The following is a 12,409-nucleotide window of genomic DNA, read 5'->3' on the forward strand; positions in this document are numbered from 1 at the left end:
ATGGGGCTGCTGGGAGATGGGATGGGCGTTCCTGTGAGACCGAGTCTCTCTGAGGCTTATATTCTATTCTACCACAGCGAGGCTAGAAGCACGGATGGATCCACAGGCCCGGAGCTACACATACATAACCATCACAGCCAGGCTGAACACAGATAGATACTGGATCCACAGGGACCTACAACTGTAGTCTGCAGCCCCTCCAATGATGACTGATTTTTAGGAAGGAAGAAAGATTTTTCCCAGACACTCTTTTTTTGGCAATTGATGCTCCTGTGAGCTGAGATGAGATAGAGATAGAGATAGAGATAGAGAGAGAGAGAGCTGGCGACGGACTGGTTGCTCCGAGCCCTATTTATTACCATAGTGAGGCCCAAGGCACAGATGGATTTTGGATCCATAGAGACCTAACTGCAGCTCACCCTACTCAACCTAACCCCTAAGACTAAAATAGCTTTTTTCCTTGTGGTGAAATGTCCCCAGTTGCCTTTTTAGGACTTCTGGTTCCCACAAGGAAAGTAAAACCACACACACACACACACACACACACACACACACACACACACACACACCACACACACACACACACACACACCACACACACACACACACACACACACACACACACACACACACACACACACACACACACACATCTTTGAAGTTCAGCAGGAGTGACAAATAGAGGAACTGGTCTGAACTGGTCTGAACTGGTGAGTTCCCCGGAAAACCACCACATTTAATTTTGTGAGGGGAGAGAAAATCAATAAACCTTTTCATTGCTAAAAATCCCCCCCCCCCAAAAAAAAAAATATTGAAAGCTCTGTTAATCAGGTTCTGAGATTATGTCTTCCCCACTAAACAAAAAAACCCTTGGACTATGTCCCAAATGGAACCCTATTCTCTACATAGTGCACTACTTTCATCCACGACCCATAGGGACTACATAGGGTACAACATAAGGTATTAATAGGTTACTATTTGGGACACAGCCCTGGTGTAGTGGTGCATGGTCTCAGCTTTAGGCCCAGAAATTCACAGACACTGTAGGTCATCTCTGTCTACTGCCTCAGTACTATATACTGTATGTGGTGATGAGGCATATCAGCATCTCATACCCTGTGGTCTCTATCAAAGGACATCATATGAGAATTGCCTGGAGAGGGAGGGAGGGAGAGAGGTAGGGAGGTAGGGAGAGAGGGGGTGAGAGGGGAGGGAGGTAGGGAGGTAGGGAGAGAGGGAGGTAGGGAGGGAGGGAGGTAGGGAGGTGGAGAGGGGAGGGAGGTAGGAGAGAGAGAGGTGGTAAGGGGAGAGAGGGGGTGGTAGAGGGAGAGAGGAGGTAGGGAGAGAGGGAGGTGGAGAGGGGAGGGAGGTAGGGAGGGAGGTAGGGAGGGAGAGAGGGAGGGAGGGAGAGAGGAGGGAGGGAGGGGGGGAGGAGGTAGGGAGGGAGGGAGGGAGGTAGGGAGGGAGGGAAGGAGGGAGGCAGGGAGAGAGAGGGAGGTAGGGAGGAGGGAGGTAGGGAGGTAGGGAGGGAGAGAGGGAGGGAGGGAGGGAGGTAGGGAGGGAGGAGGGAGGTAGGGAGGGAGGGAGGTAGGGAGAGAGGGAGGTAGGGAGAGAGGGAGGTAGGGAGGTGGAGAGGGAGGGAGGTGGAGAGGGGAGGGAGGTAGGGAGGGAGGTGGAGAGGGAGGAGGGAGGTGGAGAGGGAGGGAGGGGGGTGGAGAGAGAGGGAGGGAGGTGGAGAGGGAGGAGGGAGGTGGAGAGGGGAGGGAGGTAGGGAGAGAGGGAGGTGGAGAGGGAGGGAGGGGGGGTGTAGAGGGAGGGAGGGGGGGGTGTAGAGGAGTGAGGGGGGGGTAGAGGGAGTGAGGGGGGGGGGGAGGTAGAGGGAGGCAAGATACTCAGAACCAGAGTGGGTCTAGGAGCGCTAAGGCAACATTCTCTCAGTTTTGGCACATGCTTCCCTTTGATTCACATTGGCCTGCCATCTGTCATATCAACGCTCAGGTCTAGATAGAGAGAGGAGCACACCTGGGTGTTTCTTTAGCTTGTCTGTAGTACCGGGACTTTTCTATCGGTTCCATTGCAACAGACAAGTTCAATCAAGCACAGATACAGTATTTTAAATCATTACAAATAGTAAATAAACCCAGGTCTGAGACCTAGAGAGACAAGCGTCATATATCAGCTGAGCCTGAAGAGGATAAGAGGTCTAGAAGAGAAGAGAGAAAGAGAGAGCTCTCACTGACTAGGATTGATGCCTTCAATTTTATATAGAATCTGCCTCAACCTGAGCCTGGTCTCTGTGTGTGAGTGTTGATCAGTGCCACACACATACACACACGGTTAGGTGTTGTTCAGGGTCTCTGTCATGATTAGACGTCACTTTCTCCCTGACGGACCTGTTACACTTCAGCAACTTCTCTCATCTTCACACCACCACCCACACTCTCTGGCTGGCTCTGCGACTAGGGGACACAGCCCAGAGACACATGGACACAGCCAATGGTTGCCACGACACGGAGACGCTGCAATCTGATTGGAGGAGAAGAGGCCGGCGACGGCAGAAACAGAGGAGGAAAAGGAGAGCCAGTCGAGGAGGGTGTGTGTGTGTGGTAGGTGGTCACCTCAAGGTCACTGCCGTGCTGAAGTCATTTTTTATGGATCCAACCAGATTACTGTCCTGTCCCTGCTTATAGTACAATATATCATATACGTTACCATATTAGTGGATTGGCTTGTGAGAAAAATACCAATTAAGGGGGTACACATTTAAATGTTCAAATTCGGTCTTCCTACACTAAATGATACTTTACCTACTGTGTCATCCACTCCACTCATACTGCCACTTAGCAGACGCCTTTATTCAAAGCTACTTGGTACAGTGAGCGCATCCATTATTAGTTGGTGATCACTACGGGGATTGAACCCTCTCCTCTGGAACCACTGAACTATTGAAGAGGTGGAGCGAAGAGTAGGTGAAGATAGACCCTTGAAGAATTCTAATGATCCTGAGAAATCCTTATTAAGGAGTTGAGAGCGTTAACCTGGTAGCGTACTGAGAGAGCGAGAAGAGGGAGGGATAGAGAGGAGGGGGGAGGCAGAGAAGAGAGAAACAGAGAGGTGAGAAGGAATGAATGCTGATCTGTGGTTGTCCTATCCTCTCTTCCTCCCTCTCCTCCCTCTCCTCCTCTCCTCTCCCTCCTCTCCCTCCTCTCCTCTCTCCTCCTCCCTCTCCTCCCCTCTCCTCCTCCTCCCTCCTCCTCCCACTCCTCCCCCTCTCCTGCTCCCTCTCCTCCCCTCCTCCCCCTCTCCTCCTCCCCCTCTCCTCCTCCCCCTCCTCCCCCTCTCCTCCCCCTCTCTCCTCCCCCTCTCCTCCTCCCTCTCTCTCCCCCTCTCCTCCTCCCTCTCCTCCTCCCCCTCTCCTCTCTTCTCCCCTCCCCCTCCCCTCCTCCCTCCTCTCCCCTCTCCTCTCCCCCTCCCTCCTCCTCTCCCCAAGCAGTAGAGCTCCCACCATCTGTTCCACTGGCAGGAAGGGTAAAACCTGACGAATAAACTGAATTAAAAAGATTCACTGTATCTCCTGATTCTGTTAGCTGTGTGGATTGTGAATGAATAATGAGAGTGCGGAGTCATGCTTTCAGGGTTGATGAAGAGGCTCATCTCTACCCAGAGGTTTAGAGAGAAACAGTCTTTATACCGGATCAGATATCACAAGATGTTTCATAACTGTCTACCACCCACTGCTGCCTTTTAGCTTTTTCTCACTGAACACAACGTGTGCCACCCACTGCTAATAGCCTTTAAGCTTTTTATGACTGAAAAACAATGGATCCTAGTAATGCATGTGTTATGTGTTGCATATTCTTATTTGCATGCATAAAACCACTTCCAACATCTTCAAATGATTTACAATACCTATACGTGCTCCACAGGTCACTTACACATAATTGAGATTTATCCAACTACACACACACACACACACACACACACACACACACACACACACACACACACACACACCACACACACACACACACAATCAAATGACAACAAACTGGCATTGTTGATAGATCTCATGTTAGGTTGCAGACAATTATTTCTACTGAACAAAGTACACATTTTATAGGAACATATTATCAACAAAGCAAACCCATTATTGTGAAAAGGCTGCCCCATTATGGGGATCTCATTTGTCAATATGAAATGAACTGGCAGGTGAAACGGAAGAATCAGAGTTCATGGGCCTGTCACTCACCTGCATTGTTAACTCAACAGGGTTAACTCACAGGGAGTGTGAGTGAGACAGAGAGAGAATGAAGAGGGAGAATGAGAGGGGGGAGAATAGTGAATTGGAGAGAGAGAAAGAGAGAGGAGAATGAAAGGGGGAGAATGAGAGGGGGAGAAGAGAGAGAATGAGAGACAGAGGAAGATAGAGAAATGAGAGGGGGTAGAAAGAGAATGAGAGAGCGAGATAGAGAATGAGAGAGAGACAATGAAAGGGGGAGAATAGAGAGAATGAGAGGAAGAGAGAGAGAGAAAGAGAAAGAGGAGAATGAGAATGTGAGGGGGGAGAATAGAGAGAATGAGAGAGAGGGAGAATAGAGAGAATGAGAGGGGGAGAATAGAGAGAATGTGGGGGGGAGAGAGAATGAGAGGGGGGAGAGAAAGAGAGAATGGACTGAGGGGGGAGAAGAGAATGAGAGGGGGGAGAACAGAGAGAATGTGAGGGGAGAATAGAGAGAATGAGAGGGGAGAATAGAGAGAATGAGAGAGAGGGAGAATGAGAATGAGAGGGGGGAGAACAGAGAGAATGAGAGGGGGGAGAATAGAGAGATGAGAGAAAGAGGGAGAATGAGAATGAGGGGGGGAATAGAGAGAATGAGAGAGAGGAAGAGAGAGAGAGAATGTGAGGGGGAGAATAGAGAGAATGAGAATGAGAGGGGGGAGAACAGAGAGAATGTGAGGGGGAAACAGAGAGAATGTGAGGGGGGAATAGAGAGAATGTGAGGGGGGAGAACAGAGAGAATGAGAGGGGGAGAATAGAGAGAATGAGAGGGGGGAGAATAGAGAGAATGAAGAGAGAGGAAGAGAGAGAAGAATGTGAGGGGGAGAATAGAGAGAATGAGAGAGAGAATGTGAGGCTGTAAAGACAGAGACAGCAGAGGGTCTAGCTTACAGATTCAAAGCTAGACTTTAGAACAGAGGATATTGTATGCTCTGTACTCTCTGTGACATATATACCAGGCTATTCCCTGGCTGATCAAACCCACCCGTTCAGACGGTCATGATCTGAGCTGCAGTGGAAAGCTGGAGCTCTGGATTGTCAAGCCTCTGTTTTTCCCCAGCTCAAAACCTTGCTTAGTGACACAGCAGTGAACCTGAATGCAATAGCAACACTGTCACCCAGTGGCCATCAATGGAACCACAGTCTGTGATAATCCTTTATGCTGTTAGAGTGAGTCCCCCCTCCTAGCCCAAGCTTGAATTATTCATAGCTACAGTTAAATCTGGCTTTCAAATCAAAGCAGTGTCACAGTCAGTCAACAGTGAAAAAAAACTGAACCTTTCAATCTTACATCAGTGACAGTTAATAACTTCAGAGACCAATCTCCACCGTGTCATGAAGGTTGTGCCGCTGAAGCTTACTGCCAATTAGGAACTCTTCTTGTCTAAATAATACATCCGTTTAAAAAAAAAAGAAGAAATATCATGAAATATCAATATTTAAAAGAGTTGCTTCAAGGTATTGAAGGTTCACATTGGTACAGTCAAGGGATGGTAAGCCGGGCCAATCAAATCTGCCCTCGTGTCACTCTCATCCTCTTCTGGCACTCAAACAATGTATAATGTATTTGTGTATTGCCAGTGGGTGTGTTCCCTGCTGGCCACACTAATCTATAGATGTCTCTTCTTACCTCTATCTCTCTATCCTTCAGTCAGTCAGTCAGTCAGTCAGTCAGTCAGTCAGTCTCTCTGTCTGTCTCTCCTCTCTATCCTTCTCAGTCAGTCTGTCTCTATCCCTCTCTGTTTCTCTCTATCCTTCTCAGTCAGTCTGTCCCTCCCATATCTGTCGTCTCTTCCTCACTCTCCTCTCAGTCAGCCAGTCAGTCTGTCTCTCTCTCTCTGTATCTCTCATTCTCTCTATCCTTCTCTGTCAGCCAGTCAGTCTGTCTCTATCCATCTCTCTGTCTGTCTGTGTGTTGCACAAACTTTTACATCTGATCAGGCCTAAATCCCACTTTATCTCAGGGCAGACAGACAGACCTTTCTCCCCAAAGATACGGTACGGCTGAGCCAGTCCACTCTGTGGGGAGAACCAGGTGGGTTGTCTGTGCAGTCTGCTCTAGAGAGAGACTATTGGAGGCTAGTGTTTATCCTGGGTCGTGTTCAGACCTAATGAAAACAAGTCTTATTGGTTCAGACAGTACCACCAGGTTTCCTTTCATTTTCATGATCACAACCTAGGATTATACCCAGCTCCAGAAGGTTACCTGGACAATGTCACCCTAAAACTCATCTTATACCATGTAGTCTAGCATCCCAATATTATCTAGACTAGAAAACAATTGAGTTCAAAAAAGAAATGTTATTCTATACTTTATATCCTCTATTTCCATTGATATGATGGTTGTATTTATACAGTACAGGGTGTGATGACTAAACAATCCACCCCCATCCCAGCTGCACTACTAGGCTACTTTACTGGCGACTCTGGGGTTTCTGCAGAACGGCCTGCTCGGCTGCACGGCACACAGAAAACAGATGGGCAATAAGGTCACGGTAGAGAAGGAACAGAAGATGTAGCATCACCTCCTCTGCAGCAGACAAAAATCACATCACAGACAAGAGATACACCTACAGCTGTGCTGATTCAGAGTAATCAAATTAGTGCTGGTTTCACAGATTCAGCCTAGTCCTGGGCTAACAAACAGCTTTAAAGGGAGGGCTGTGTCCGAGGAAAACAGCCCTTTAGTTGACAATACTAACAAGGACCATTTGTATACAATTGGTGTATATTGTAGCTATACATATTCCATGCAAAAAAAAAAAAAAAGATTAAAAAACCCAGATACATTTTTACTGTACATAATAAGACTACATTAAGATGACTCTTTCAGCACAACATTACCTCAGCTCAGTTATCTAACGTGCCTACCTGACCTGGCCCTTTTCCCTACCCATGATTCATAGCACCGCTTTAAGGATACCAATAATAATCTCCATCATCTTCCTCTTCTCTCGTTGGGCCTCTGCCAAGCACCATTCATCAAATGACTGATCATCGCAGAGCAAGAAGAATTAAAGCGCTCCACCTGACCGTTCTGCATGCAAAGCATGCTACATGTTCCAGAGAGAAGCTTTCAGCTGTATTGCATCACACACTTACTCATGTCTGCATCTTACAATAGGTTTGATATTTGAACCTTTATTTAACCAGGCAAGTCAGTTAAGAACAAAACTGTTATGTACAATGACGGCCTACCCTAACCCGGATGGCGCTGGACCAATTGTGCGCCGCCCTATGGGACTTTGATATTGTCATACATTTGTAGTGCAGAGCAGTCTGGTGGTTAAATTAAGCAACCGTGACCTGTTATGGTTGGGACAGGAGAATGGAGGGATTCATTGTATACATGGTTTATAACACTTGATTTCACAATGAATGTAAATAATATATTGACATTAAAAAAAAAAGAACTTTTAGTGATATATTTTCAGTTTTCCTGTCAAGTATCGAAGAATATAATAATCAGAATAGATTACTGCAGTGTGGTCACACTGGTGCAGTGGACACACCTTAAAAAGCCCACATTCTACAAGACAGTGACACTAGTATCACTAAAATACAGCCTGAAGGCAAACACAGATAGAGACAGGTCTGTGAAATGTCTAGTTATTTTCCTGATTCCTAAAAAAAGATGGAAATGACTCCCTTGCATTAAGGTAGAACATAGAAATAGAATGTTTCCCCATTCTAGAAGCAGAATATAGAACATCTTATTTACAACCCAGCCTGAAAAGGTTCTGGAGTAATTGATTTGCTTGAAGTCTGGGAATTGTCCAAATAAAGTCTAACAATTTCTAAAGAGAACTATCCAGTTACGACTGGGAACCTGTGACGCAGGGTTAGACTAATCATAATAGAAGACTTCAACTGTCAAACCACGGCTTATCAAGAGGCCAGCATTGAGACTGAGAAAAAAAAATAATGACACCAACGTTCATATTTAATCACATGGTTTAATCTACATAATACTGCTGCCTGCTCTTAAATGAGACAGTCCAACAGAAAAATTATTTGTATACCATTCCTCCCCGCCTTACATACTAAGTACAACAAATGTTATAGCTATCAAATCAAAAACACTCAAACTAGGCTATATCATCACAGCACATCTATGGAGAAACATAATTTATTATTTTCATATAGCTTCATATCCCTTAATTGAGGATTGCTGTTATTGTGAACGTGTCCCACTGTTCATCCCTGAAAGAGTGTTATTGCAGGTTCTCATCTTATCGACATTTAGACTAGACGATTTGATGTGGCATGAGGAACAAGTTACACTCCAGTATCCCAGGGGGTGAGGAACAGGATATTCAATTACGATTTTCTGCAAGAAATCCCCTTTAATATATTTTTCTTTGCACAAGCAACAATGTATACAGGTCTATAAAGTGCGAAAACATCACAACAACCAATCATGACACTTTTTTATTTAACTTTTTAGTTTAAATCTTGTTTCTTTATCCCCGAAGCTCTTCTTAACGTAGTCCCAAGCTTTATAACAATGCTCCTCGAGTCCAAAATCTTTAAGGGAAGAAACACCTTTTAAAAAGTAGAACAATGTAGCTATATGCTACTGTAATCCACAGCACACAGTCAGTAGTTCACTGACGCCTTGCCCTCGACACAGAAGTCTGGGTGGTCTCTCTCCAAGAGTCAGAAGTCTGGGAGGGTCTCTCTCCAAGAGTCAGAAGTCTGGGTGGTCTCTCTCCAAGAGTCAGAAGTCTGGGTGGTCTCTCCAAGAGTCAGAAGTCTGGGTGGTCTCTCCAAGAGTCAGAAGTCTGGGTGGTCTCTCTCCAAGAGTCAGAAGTCTGGGTGGGTCTCTCTCCAAGAGTCAGAAGTCTGGGAGGGTCTCTCTCCAAGAGAAGTCTGGGAGGGTCTCTCTCCAAGAGTCAGATGTCTGGGTGGGTCTCTCTCCAAGAGTCAGATGTCTGGGTGGGTCTCTCTCCAAGAGTCAGATGTCTGGGTGGGTCTCTCTCCAAGAGTCAGATGTCTGGGTGGGTCTCTCTCCAAGAGTCAGATGTCTGGGTGGGTCTCTCTCCAAGAGTCAGAAGTCTGGGTGGGTCTCTCTCCAAGAGTCAGAAGTCTGGGTGGGTCTCTCTCCAAGAGTCAGAAGTCTGGGAGGGTCTTTGTCTCTCTCCAAGAGTTCATGCGCTAGTGTTTTGGGCCAAGCAAAAAAAAAACTAAAGCATGTAATTCAGAACACTACATTAGTGGTCTGTCTAAATCTTTGACCTATGCGTTTCAAAAACTTACCATCGCATCACATCCCTGTACTTGTTTCAGGGAGAAAGCACTGCAATTTAAAACACTACACTTTTCACAAACTGCAAAAAACACACAAAACCCACTTATAAATACGCAGCAACATAGTACAGTACAGTTCAAGTTTTGGCAAATGTTTAAATCTGTCGAGTGCATTGTTCATTAGGTGGCATTACATCATCCAAGACATACATTAGCTAGGTACTCTATACTCTATATGGACACAGATTGAGGCTTGTTTTGGGACTTTGACTTAGTCTCCATCCCAAATGGCATCTATATAGTACATTACAGGTCAAAACAAGTGCACTATAAAGGGAATAAGGTGCCATTTGGGACTCCATTATTATTAACCATTAAGGCCTGAGGGGGTGTGGTATATGGCCAGTATACCACGGCTAAGGGTTGTTCTTAAGCACGACGCAACGCAGAGTGTCTGGACACAACCCTTAGCCGTGGTATATTGGCCATATACCACAAACCCCAGAGGTTCCTATTGTTATTATAAACTGGTTACCAACGTAATTAGAGCAGTAAAAATAAGTGTTTTGTCATACCCGTGGTATACGTTCTGATATACCACAGCTGTCAGCCAATCAGCATTCAGGGCTCGAACCACCCAGAGTATAATCATAATTTATCACTGTCTCTGTTCTCTCTCTCAGACACAGCTCTGACAGCAACATTACTTAATATACTATGGTCAATAGAGTATTAGCTATATCTCTTAACGTAGGCTACATTTCAATATCCAGGTCAGGATGCAGGCCCAATACATTGCTTCATTGTAAATGGAGTGCCAGTATAGACATCTGAACAGAGCCCTAACAGCTAGCCTACCCAATGCTAGAGTAACATTTCCCAGCCAGCCAGCCAGCCCGCCAGCCAGCCCGCCCGCCAGCCAGCCCGGCCCGCCCCGCCAGCCAGCCCGCCAGCCAGCCAGCCCACTGGCGGTTTAGAGCACACCAGATAAATGAAATAAAGCTAGCTAACACCACATGTTGGTGTGCGTGTATCTCACTCAAGCCAGGAAGCTATGCTATCATAGTCTGAACGAAAGATGGCCTTTACGTCTGCCAACTTTGACTTATTATTCATTATTATTCACAGCCTTTTTCTTTCTGCCTACAACAGTCATATTACTCATACTTCCTGTAGTATAAAGGTTATTCAGCCGCTTAATGCAACAAGGTTCATCCTACATCAATGCGTCTCAGTAGATTATGCACTCTTTAAACTAAGTTATTCTTCTTTAACAAATATTCTGTACCATGCAGGAACTGTGAATTCAAAACAAAAGGCTTAAAAACTAAAAACGTTTCTCTCAGAGCGAGCGATAAGAGAGATCACCTCATTCAGCTAGTCATTCAGCCACACAGAGCCCAGAGCCAGAGACTAGCACTAACTATTGTACCAAAGAAAAGTCAAAAGAAAGAAGATATGAGGAAGATGGAGAAACGACATGACAAACGCTTTGAGCTTTCAAGTAATGTTGAGCCATGTTGTTATTGTTGTTTTTGAGCAGGGTCTCATCAGGTACTCAGTATCATTACTATCAACATCACAAGTATCATCACTTTCAGCATCACCAGTATCATCAGTACTCTGTGTCGGATCCGTCGGCCGGGTCGGTTGTTTCGGGACAGCATGTAGTGTCCATGTCGATGGAGGGACAGTTGTGGATGGAGTAGCGCAGCCTCTCGGCCAGGATGGCCTGGCTGGTGTAGGGAGGCAGACGCAGCTGGAAGAAACACGTCTGGGCTGTGGGGAGCCCGTTCACAGGCTGGGGAGAAGAGGGAGAGGGATTCACAGGGAAGGGGAAGAGGGATTCACAGGGAAGGAGAAGAGGGATTCACAGGAAGGGGAAGAGGGATTCACAGGGAAGGGGAAGAGGGATTCACAGGGAAGAAGGATTCACAGGAAAGGGGAAGAGGGATTCACAGGGAAGGAGAGAGGGATTCACAGGGAAGAAGAAGAGGGAAGGAGGGGTTCACAGGGAAGAAGGGTTGTTTTCACCTTTTATAAAAGTAGTGAAAAAGTGCTGAGAGTGGAGTACACAGATGACCCAAATATTGTATATTTTATATACAATACAACTAGCCTGATTAATTAGCCTGGTCCCAGATCTGTTTGTATCATCTTGCCAACTCTTATGGTCATTGGCGAGACAGCACCCCTGGATCTGGGACCAGGCTAGGGATTAATGTCACTCAAACTGAAATAAAAACTGAGTACTTACCCTGTCAACCTTGATAATCTGGAACTTCTGAGTGATGTCAGCGGGGTTGGAGGGCAGTCTGGACCTGCCGGACACGAAGCGCAGGAATAGAACCCCGCTCCTCATTGGCAAACTCCTCCAGGCTCTGCCACAGCCAGCCAATCAGCTGGTGACTGTCTGTGATGTCGCGGTATCGGAACTACTTTCTTGAGCATCTCCACGGAGACCTCGGGCAGACCGCAGACCAGCTGTTCTAGCTGGCGCGCCGTGAGGAGGGAGAGGAGAGGAACCGGGATGATGGAGGACATGCCCTCTCTCACCGCTGCTACCTACAGGTAAACAACAACAAGACAGACCTCAGACCAGCTGGAACCATCACAACAGCAGGGACAGACACAGCACAATGACGATACAGCAGTGTACAACAACACTACCTGTCTGTCCATCTCGTGCAGCCGGTAGTCCAGAGCCCTCTCTACGTAGTCACTCTTGTTGGAGAAGGTGAGAGAGATGTTGTGTCCCCCAGGGACCACCGGAACCAGCTTCCCATCTGCACTGTGGGCCATGAATGAGTCCAGAGGAATCATCTGGAGAGAAAGGACAGGAGGGGTTACACATAACTCTCAGAACAAAGTGACAGATGC

The 12,409-nt window shown here is 46.6% G+C and overlaps 1 long non-coding RNA gene and 1 pseudogene across 1 annotated transcript; one reads left to right on the forward strand and one right to left on the reverse strand.

The window, feature by feature from the left end:
• Positions 1-8,866: 8,866 nt before the first annotated feature.
• On the forward strand, positions 8,867-9,465 carry LOC115149483 (uncharacterized). The gene is made up of 2 exons (XR_003866880.1): positions 8,867-8,984; positions 9,159-9,465. It is a non-coding gene; the product is annotated as an uncharacterized LOC115149483 (long non-coding RNA).
• Positions 9,466-11,144: 1,679 nt separating this feature from the next.
• Positions 11,145-12,409, reverse strand: part of LOC115148355 (probable E3 ubiquitin-protein ligase HERC1) — a 90,595-nt pseudogene continuing 89,330 nt past the window's right edge.

This window comes from Salmo trutta, chromosome 15 (genome assembly GCF_901001165.1).
Source record: "Salmo trutta chromosome 15, fSalTru1.1, whole genome shotgun sequence".
Taxonomy (NCBI): Eukaryota; Metazoa; Chordata; class Actinopteri; order Salmoniformes; family Salmonidae; genus Salmo; species Salmo trutta.